Source organism: Pan troglodytes, chromosome 4 (genome assembly GCF_028858775.2).
Source record: "Pan troglodytes isolate AG18354 chromosome 4, NHGRI_mPanTro3-v2.0_pri, whole genome shotgun sequence".
In the NCBI taxonomy this organism is placed as follows: Eukaryota; Metazoa; Chordata; class Mammalia; order Primates; family Hominidae; genus Pan; species Pan troglodytes.
The window spans coordinates 58,340,348-58,350,332 of NC_072402.2; the positions used below are offsets into that span (position 1 = coordinate 58,340,348).

The 9,985-nt window shown below is 44.0% G+C and overlaps 1 non-coding gene across 1 annotated transcript; it reads left to right on the forward strand.

Annotated features, from left to right (window-relative positions):
* Positions 1–2,317: 2,317 nt before the first annotated feature.
* Positions 2,318–2,443, forward strand: LOC112209357 (U6atac minor spliceosomal RNA). The gene has a single exon (XR_002944096.1). It is a non-coding gene; the product is annotated as a U6atac minor spliceosomal RNA (small nuclear RNA).
* The last annotated feature ends 7,542 nt before the right edge of the window (positions 2,444–9,985 follow it).

A 9,985-nucleotide genomic window follows, 5' to 3' on the forward strand; every position in this document is an offset into this window, starting at 1 on the left:
CTTTATGACAGTCACATCTCAAAACATGAAGTTCCATATCTACATCATAAAACATACATCTCTAACTCAGAACTCATCCCTCCTCTCCTCTCTACCACCACCTCTGCTCCACCAGCCATTGTTATCATTCTCCTCTTACAAAAATATTACAGGTTTATTGGGGGAAACACAGCACTTTGGAACAGAAACAAAAGTACCACTCTAGGGCTACTTTAAAAGTTCTACCATTGTATTGCCTTCCTTAATTTTCTAGTAATTTTCCTGCACTGGGTCCTTATTCACTCCAGATACAAAAACTTTCCACCCTTTCATTGGTTATCTTGTCTGATGGGAATCCAACTCAGGCCATTACAGAATTCTGGTGGAGGGCATCTTATTTGGGCCAGCTTGTCTACTAATTTGTTTCTGCCTCCATTGATTCAATTTCTTTTGAGTTGCCTCCAGCAATTAGGCATTCAGATCCTTGAGGCAAGGATCAGTGCTACAAATCCCGAGAGAAACAGATGTCTGGGAAACTTGTCCTTTCTTTTAACTTCTGGCCCTTTGGTTCTCCCTGGTGGGGAAATGACTTGGCTTCTGCTACTGCTATTGACCTTCCTTGGCCTGTGTGCACCCGGCCTGGGCTGCCTTTGCCCTTTTCTGAGATGCAGCGAGTGTTCAGCTAGGATGAGAATGTCCCATTCCTTGGCACAGTTCTCATAAACATCATTATCAAGACTCCGGATAATTATCTAGACTATAGATGCTAGATTTGTGCAGCCTTTTCAGAAGAAATGAAAAGCAGGTATTACCTTCTCTAAAGTGTGAGCTACAGCAAAAATAAAAAGAGATGAATGAATATGAGGGGGTAGAGAGAGGAAGGAAACCAGCTCTGACCACCTACTGGGAACAGGCCTAGGCATTTTTAGCATATATTATGTCATTTCATCCTCACAAGCCTGGCAAGCAGGCATTATTTTTTTACATTTTACAAGGATATTGAGGCTCAGGGAGGCTGAGAAATTTGGCCAAGGTCACCCAGCTTGTAAGTGGAAAATCTGGAATTCAAATACTCTCTCTGAGTCCAGAGACTCTTTCTATAACATTTGGATGTTTTGGCACCTAGAACACTGTATTTGAAAAAGACATGGGAAATGGAGGGATGCCATCCTGCTACTTTTGCTACAGATTTCAAACTGTCTCAGTGTCTCCAGCAATAACATGTAGATGGTGCTCGTGGGAATAAAACCATTGCCCCACCATGCTGTGGAAAGCAGAGATGTGGCGTTTTTAATCCTTTGGCTACAAAGAGGGGAGCATGGAAACAGGCCTAAGATGAATGAAGATAGCCCTGGAGATCCCTTCCCTCATTGATAAGGAAGTCCATCGTAACAAACTTCCCAGACTCCAAAACTCTGAGAATCCCTTTTCTTGGCATTTGAGTGGTTCAGTCTCTGACCGGGCCAGACCTCTGGCCCAACTTCAGGCATCTTCCTCCCACAGACAGGCCAAGAACTGGAGCTCTTTTGGGCCAGGCGTCACAGGGCCAAGCTGGGAACGGAGGCAGCCCTGGCCTTTCTGTCTACCCCTCGCATGCCTGGAAGCATCCTTCTCTCTTCTTCTTCTGTTACTCCCTTTAAATTCTAACTTCTAACACTATGGGTGGAACCTTCAAGTTGCCAGCAGCTGAAGCTATTCAAGCAGACCTGGCTCTAGAAATGAGTTATTTGGGGAAAACATTGATGCTAAAAATAATTATTGCTGTGTTTCACCTTTCTCCTCCAACTCATTAGCACCAAACATGGACCTGTATTACATTATCCAATTTTGGAAATAGATATTTCCTTGTGTTTCTATCAGTACCAACAATCTCAGGCCAGGTGAGTGCTCAGCACTCTGCAGAAGCCACTTGGCTGTGAAGTCTTATTGGATAAATGAGGTTGTAGGTGGTGGAAAGATAAGGTACAGAAATTAAAGAAAACTCATTGCAACACTCATTGAGTAAGCAGGGCAAAACTCCTCAAGGAAGCAGTGGGAGGAAGGGTAAAAGCATTGTGCTTTTAAGTTGAAGAGAGACAGGTTCCAATCCTAGTCCACCACTGATCATCTGTATGGCTGCGAACATGCTCTGTAACCTCTCTGAGCTTTAGGACTCCCACCTTTTAAAGGGAAACTGTAATCTCTATACTGTATTGGGAAGATTAAATAGAATAACCATTGTATGGCAGCTATGATCATTATTATGATAATGAATATTTTATGTCAGGTGACTAGAGGCAGCAGGTCACTATTGTCCTGCACCTATGGGTTTCCATTTCCCCTATAAAACCCTGAAAACGTGTTGTATGAAAGGAGAGAAGGTTAGCACTCCCCTTGACAAGGATGGAAGCGGCCCTCCGGCCTGACAACATGCATACGGTTAAGGCATTGCCACCTACTTCGTGGCATCTAACCATCGTCTTTTATACATCATGGAATACTATGTAGCCATTAAAAATGATGAGTTCATGTCCTTTGTAAGGACATGGATGAAACTGGAAATCATCATTCTCAGTAAACTATTGCAAGAACAAAAAACCAAACACCGCATATTCTCACTCATAGGTGGGAATTGAACAATGAGAACACATGGACACAGGAAGGGGAACATCACACTCTGGGGACTGTTGTGGGGTGGGGGGAGGGGGGAGGAATAGCATTGGGAGATATACCTAATGCTAGATGACGAGTTAGTGGGTGCAGCGCACCAGAATGGCGCAGGTATACATATGTAACTAACCTGCACATTGTGCACCTGTACCCTAAAACTTAAAGTATAATAATAATAAATAAATAAATAAATAAATAAATAATAAATAAAAAATTATTTAAAAACCCTGAAAACAGGCTGGGTGCGGTGGCTCACATCTGTAATCCCAGCACTTTGGGAGGCTGAGGGGGTGTATCACTTGAGGTCAGGAGTTTAAGACCAGCCTAGTCAACATGGCAAAACCCTATCTCTATTAAAAATACAAAAATTAGTTGGGTGTGGTGGCACACCCCTGTAATCCCAGCTACTCAGGAGACTGAGGCATAAGAAACACTTGAATCCAGGCAGTGGAGGTTGCAGCGAGCCAAGACTGCACCACTGCACTCCAGCCTGGGCAACAGAGTGAAACTATTTCAAACAAAACAAAACGAAACAAAAACCTAAAAAGCATAGACAGTGCAGATATCTCCTTGGGTCCCATGGCAAGTGCCCAGTTTTCCTTTTGTGGGGAGAAAAGCCTTACCTGCTTTGCAGAGTTGCTTGTCAGAGCCTAGTGTGTCCGAAGTTGGTGGGTTCTTGGTCTCACTGACTTCAAGAATGAAGCCACGGACCCTCGCGGTGAGTGTTACAGCTCTTAAAGTGGCACGTCTGGAGTTTGTTCCTTCTGATGTTTGGATGTGTTCAGAGTTTCTTCCTTCTGGTGGGTTCGTGGTCTTGCTGGCTCAGGAATGAAGCTGCAGACCTTCGAGGTGAGTGTTACAGCTCATAAAAGCAGTGTGGACCCAAAGAGTGAGCAGTAGCAAGATTTATTGTAAAGGGCAAAAGAACGAAGCTTCCACAGTGTGGAAAGGGACCCGAGCGGGTTGCCACTGCTGGCTCGGGTGGCCTGCCTTTATTCTCTTATCTGGCCCCACCCACATCCTGCTGATTGGTAGAGCCAAGTGGTCTGTTTTGACAGGGCGCTGATTGGTGCGTTTACAATCCCTGAGCTAGACACAAAGGTTCTCCACCGTCCCCACCAGATTAGCTAGATAGAGTGTCAACACAAAGGTTCTCCAAGGCCCCACCAGAGTAGCTAGATACAGAGTGTCGATTGGTGCATTCACAAACCCTGAGCTAGACACTGGGTGCTGATTGGTGTATTTACAAACCTTGTGCTAGATACAGAGTGCCGATTCGTGTATTTACAATCCCTGAGCTAGACATAAAGGTTCTCCAAGGCCCCATCAGAGTAGCTAGATACAGAGTGTCGACTGGTGCATTCACAAACCCTGAGCTAGGCACAGGGTGCTGATTGGTGTGTTTACAAACCTTGAGCTAGATACAGAGTGCCGAGTGGTGTATTTACAATCCCTGAGCTAGACATAAAGGTTCTCCAAGGTCCCACCAGAGTAGCTAGATACAGGGTGTCCATTGGTGCATTCACAAACCCTGAGCTAGACACAGGGGGCTGATTGGTGTATTTACAATCCCTGAGCTAGACATAAAGGTTCTCCATGTCCCCACCAGACTCAGCAGCCCAGCTGGCTTCACCCAGTGGATCCCTCACAGGGGCTGCAGGTGGAGCTGCCTGCCAGTCCTGCGCCATGCACCCGCACTCCTCAGCCCTTGGGTGGTCGATGGGAGTGGGTGCCGTGGAGCAGGGGACCGTGCTAGTCGGGGAGGCTTGGGCCGCACAGGAGCCCATGGAGGGAGTGGGAGGCTCAGGCATGGCGGGCTGCAGGTCCTGAGCCCTGCCTCGTGGGAAGGCAGCTAAGGCCCGGTGAAAAATTGAGCACAGCGCCGGTGGGCTGGCACTGCTGGGGGACCCAGTACACCCTCCGCAGCCGCTGGCCCGGGTGCTAAGCCCCTCATTGCCCGGGGTCGGCAGGGCCTGATGGCTGCTCCGAGTGCAGGGGCCGCCAAGCCCACGCCCACCCGGAACTCCAGCTGGCCCGCAAGCGCCGCCCGCAGCCCCGGTTCCCACTCACGCCTCTCCCTCCACACCTTCCTGCAAGCTGAGGGAGCCGGCTCCGGCCTTGGCCAGCCCAGAAAGGGGCTCCCACAATGCAGCAGTGAGCTGAAGGGCTCCTCAAGTGCTGCCAAAGTGGGAGCCCAGGCAGAGGAGGCGCCGAGAGTGAGCGAGGGCTGTGAGGACTGCCAGCACACTGTCACCTTTCACTAGTATAAGATGATACTTGAGATAAAGTAGATGGGAAGGTGGGATCTCCTAGTGACTCAAACCCATTCACAGTGCATGCTACCAGAGAGCATTGTTTTTCTATCCTCATCCTTTCTTTCCATATCCTTCCAGTAAATGGCCTGTTGCATGAGGTACAGCTCAATGGGGCAGGACCACTGGACTTGCAGCAGGAACCGAGCTTGAGGCACCATCAGCACTCCTCCAACCCAAATGGTCTCCTCGGCAGGGGGAGAGAGGGCCCAACAGCATCCACATCCATGGCAAAATGAGGGAAGGGCCTCCTAGCCTGGACACAAAGACCCTCATGGAGATGGCAGACCTTACCAGGATCATCCCTGTTGTCAATGTTCAACACTATTCTAGGGAGTCGTAATTCAGTATCTGCTAAGTAGCTCCATGATATCTGGTTGGAAAATACAAAATAAGCTTATCTATGATTCATCCACACAGACCACACGCAGCTACCTGGGACCAATACAAGTCAGTTCTCTTGGCTAGGTAAGGTGTCTGTTAGGGACTAGGAGCACACACAGAAATGACAGCACTGCTGGCTAGAAGTTGACTTGGGACCCATGCACCTTCCATTCCCAAAATATGGGAAGCTCCAAATGTCCAGGTAGGAGTGGCTAGGCTGTTTCAAGGAGAGATGTAACATCTGGAGCCCGACTCCTTTCTCTTCCACAAATGTGGGTTGGAATACATTTTCTGCTGTGCTCTGAATTGAAACAAGGAAGAATTGCAAGAGTAAAACCAAGAATAAACGCTTCAGAGGCATCTTTTAAGACCATGCAGCAGCCCCTGAAAATAAAATTTGGGGTTATTCCGCATGGAGACATAAAAAACACAAACATAAATGCCCTCTGAAGACAAACATCTCCAAAGTAATATAATGAATAGGGAGTGCAAAAGTAAGAGAAGGAACAAATCTCGGCCTCAACACATGGCAACTTTGCTGTAAATTATAACAAAGTGTGTTAGTTTTAGATTTGTTTCACTAATTCTTTTAGGAACTAAAAAAGTTGCCATGGTCTCTTTGCCACCATCTCTCCTTGAAACATAGCTTCCCATATTTCGGGAACGGAAGGTGCATGGGTCCCAACAGGCAAGGAGGTCCTTCCCTTCTTTTGCCATGGGTGTGGATGCTGTTGGGCCCTCACTCCCCATGCTGAGAGACCATTTGGGTTGGAGGAGTGCTGATGGTGCCTCAAGCTCGGTTCCTGCTGCAAGTCCATGTGGTTCTGCCCCATTGAGCTGCACCTCACCCAACAGGCCATTTATTGGAAGGATATGGAAAGAAAGGATGAGGATAGAAAAACAATGCTCTCTTGTAGCATGCACTGTGAATGGGTTTGAGTCACTAGGAGATCCCATCTTCCCACCTACTTTATCTCAAATATCATCTTATTCTAGGCTCTGACAAACAACTCTGCAAAGGAGGTAGGGCTTTTCTCCCCACAAAAGGAAAACTGGGCACTTGCCATGGGACCCAAGGAGATATCTGCACTGTCTATGCTTTCCAGGTTTTTGTTTTGTTTTGTTTTGAATCCAGAATCTACAAAGTACTTAAACAAATTTACAAGAAAAAAATCAAACAACCCCATCAAAAAGTGGGCAAAGGATATAAACAGACACTTCTCAAAAGAAGACATTTATGCAGCCAACAGACACATGAAAAAAATGCTCATCATCACTGGCCACCCGAGAAATGCAAATCAAAACCACAATGAGATACCATCTCATACCAGTTAGAATGGCGATCATTAAAAAGTCAGGAAACAACAGGTGCTGGAGAGGATGTGGAGAAATAGGAACACTTTTACACTGTTGGTGGGACTGTAAACTGGTTCAACCATTGTGGAAGACAGTGTGGTAATTCCTCAAGGATCGAGAACTAGAAATACCATTTGACCCAGCCATCCCATTACTGGGTATATACCCAAAGGATTATAAATCATGCTGCTATAAAGACACATGCACACATATGTTTATTGCGGCACTATTCACAATAGCAAAGGCATGGAACCAACCCAAATGTCCATCAATGATAGACTGGATTAAGAAAATGTGGCACATATACACCACGGAATACTATGCAGCCACAAAAAAGGATGAGTTCATGTCCTTTGTAGGGACATGGATGAAGCTGGAAACCACCATTCTGAGCAAACTATCACAAGGACAGAAAACCAAACACTGCATGTTCTCACTCATAGGTGGGAATTGAACAATGAGAACACTTGGACACAGAGTGGGGAACATCACACACCGGGGCCTGTCATGGGGTGGGGGGAGGGATAGCATTAGGAGATATACCTAAAGTAAATGACGAGTTAACGGGTACAGCACACCAACATGGCACATGTATACATATGTAACAAACCTGCACGTTGTGCACATGTACCCTAGAACTTAGAGTATAATTTTTAAAAATTTTAAAAAAGAACTAAAAAAGAAACAGTCAGACAAATCCAACTGAGGATTATTTTGCCCAGTAACTGGCCCAGGTGCTTTAAAACTGTTGATTTCATAAAAGATAAAAACAGCTAGGGAGTATTGTAGATTAAAGAAATCTAAAGAGACTTGATAAATACAATATTTGATTCTACATTTGCTCCTAGACTTTTTAAAAAAGCTATAAAGGACATTTTTGAAAAGCTATGAAAGACAACTGGGAACATTTGAATATAGAATGAATAATAATATCCTTAATTAAATACAATCCTTAAATTTTCTCAGTGCCATATTTACAATTATTTATAATATGACTTTGTATTTGAATGCCCTTGTTCATAGGGGAAATGCACACGAATGGTTAAGCATAAAATACCACAATGTCTGCAACAAACTTGAAAGCTCTCAGATGGTTCAGCAAAATAATGTTGATGATGACAATAATAAGCTCACCCCCAACACACACGTAGAGAGAGGAACTATAAGAAAATGTGTAAAATGTGAAGGCAAGTGGGAGTTCATTGCATTTGCCTAACAGCTTTTCCAAAAATGTTTGACATGTTTCCAAATAAAATAGGGTAAGAGAGAAAAGGGAATTATTATAGACTAAAAATACTTAACAAACATATCAAACAAATGTAATATGTGGGCCATATGTGAATCCTAATTGGAATAAACCAACTATTAAAAACCAATATTTTTGAGGCAATCTGAGAAAACTGAACATGCATTAGGTATTAGATAAATATTAGGAATTAACAAGTTGTTAATTCTGTTGAGTGTGATAATGGTACATTGTGGTTATGGAAAGAAGGCTTTATCTGTTAAAGATGCATACTGAAGTATTGGCAAGTAAAATAATATGTCATCTGGGATTTGCTCTAACATGATTCAGAAAAGAAACGTTTTAAAATGAGAGAAATGAAACAGGAATGACAGAATGTTCACTGTTGAAGCCGGGTAACAGATATATTGGAGTTATTTACACTATTAGCATCTCAACTTTGTGTCTGAAAATTCTTCATAATAAAAAATTGTTTTAAAAAACTAAAACTCATGCACTCTGCTAGAGAATAAAAGAATTATTTCTGAAGGTTAGGGATAAATCATTTATATAGATTTGTAAATTGCAGCCTTTATATCTTACCCTTAAGAGCTTAAGCTTTGGCATGCATGCATGTACACATACGCATGCACAAACATACACTTTTCAAAAAAGTACTCTGAGCCACTGTTGGCCAAGTCCCAGTCCCAGAGGTGATGCTGTGATGAGTAGTTACTTCCCATTTGCCAGCTTATTTAGCAGGTCAATAACCTTCCAACTTCAATATCTTAAAATTCATTTTATGTTAGAATTGCTCTCTCCCTCACCCCATTTCTTCCATCTCACCCAGCATCAATAACAAAGTATGTAAATATCACTGCCCAAAGGGCCACATCAAAGATATTTTTTGCTCCTCATTAGCTAAGGAAGAATTGCAGCATGGGGAGTGAGTTATGGACAAGCTCTCAGTGAGTCTGTGGTTGGGCTAGGACTAGGACCTTGGACCTTAGACCTCTGCTCTAACCATTAGTCAACATGTCCTCTCCTGAACATCCAGAATAAAGGCAGCTCTAGTCTCTATAGTAACCAGTCTTCTTAAAATAGGAATTATGTGGAGAACAAAACATTTAAAACCAATTGGATCCATTCATGCCTAAACAATGTCAATTTAAGGGCTGTTACCCAAGTTGTTGGCTTTTTGAATGGTCTCCCACCATGTGCTCAACTAAAGGAAGTGGGGTGGCTGTATCAAATGTTCCATTCCATACACAATCTTGCATGCCTTTATCCCCTTTCCCTTCTTCAAACATTTCTTTATGTCCCCGAGTCATAGCCCTAAAATAAACTTTTGGTAAAGGCAGTTTTATGGCCACAAGACTCAGACAAAAGTGGACCTCTGAGAAACCCTTATAGGCAAAGAAAGCTTCCCAAGATGAAATGGGACTGAGTCCAAATCCCACACGGAAACCTTGCAACTTCATGCATTATTTTCAGTTTATAAGGTAGACCTTTGAACAACTCTCCTACCCAGTTAGCTTCCCCGTGAGTTTCTGGGGAGGAAGTAGAATATCTCTTGAAACCAAAGCTAACAAGGCTCACAACTGGAAACTGAAATTATCCAGTCTCTGGTGGTGAGTACCTGCCTCATAGGGCTTTGTAAGGCTCTGATGGGGATGCGCTTAAAATATATTGACACAAGTTCACAATAACTAATATTATTTCATTGTCATTATTATTATTACGCTATATGTTAGCCATAACTCTTGGGTTCCACAAAAGAAAATATTCATCCACTCTGCCTCTATCATTTTTATCCCTTATTTTTGGAAACGCTTTTGATTTTCAAAATATTACTAGGGCTGGGCGCTGTGGCTCATGCCCATAATCCTAATGCTTTGGGAGGATGATAAGAATCTCTTGAGGCCAGGAGTTTGAGACCAACTGGGAAACACAGCAAGACCCTGTTTCTACAAAAAAGAAGAAAAAACAGCTGTGCATGGTGGTGTATCCCTGCAGTCCCAGCTACTTGGGAGACTGAGGCAGGAGGATCACTTGAGACCAGGAGTTTGAGGCTGCAGTG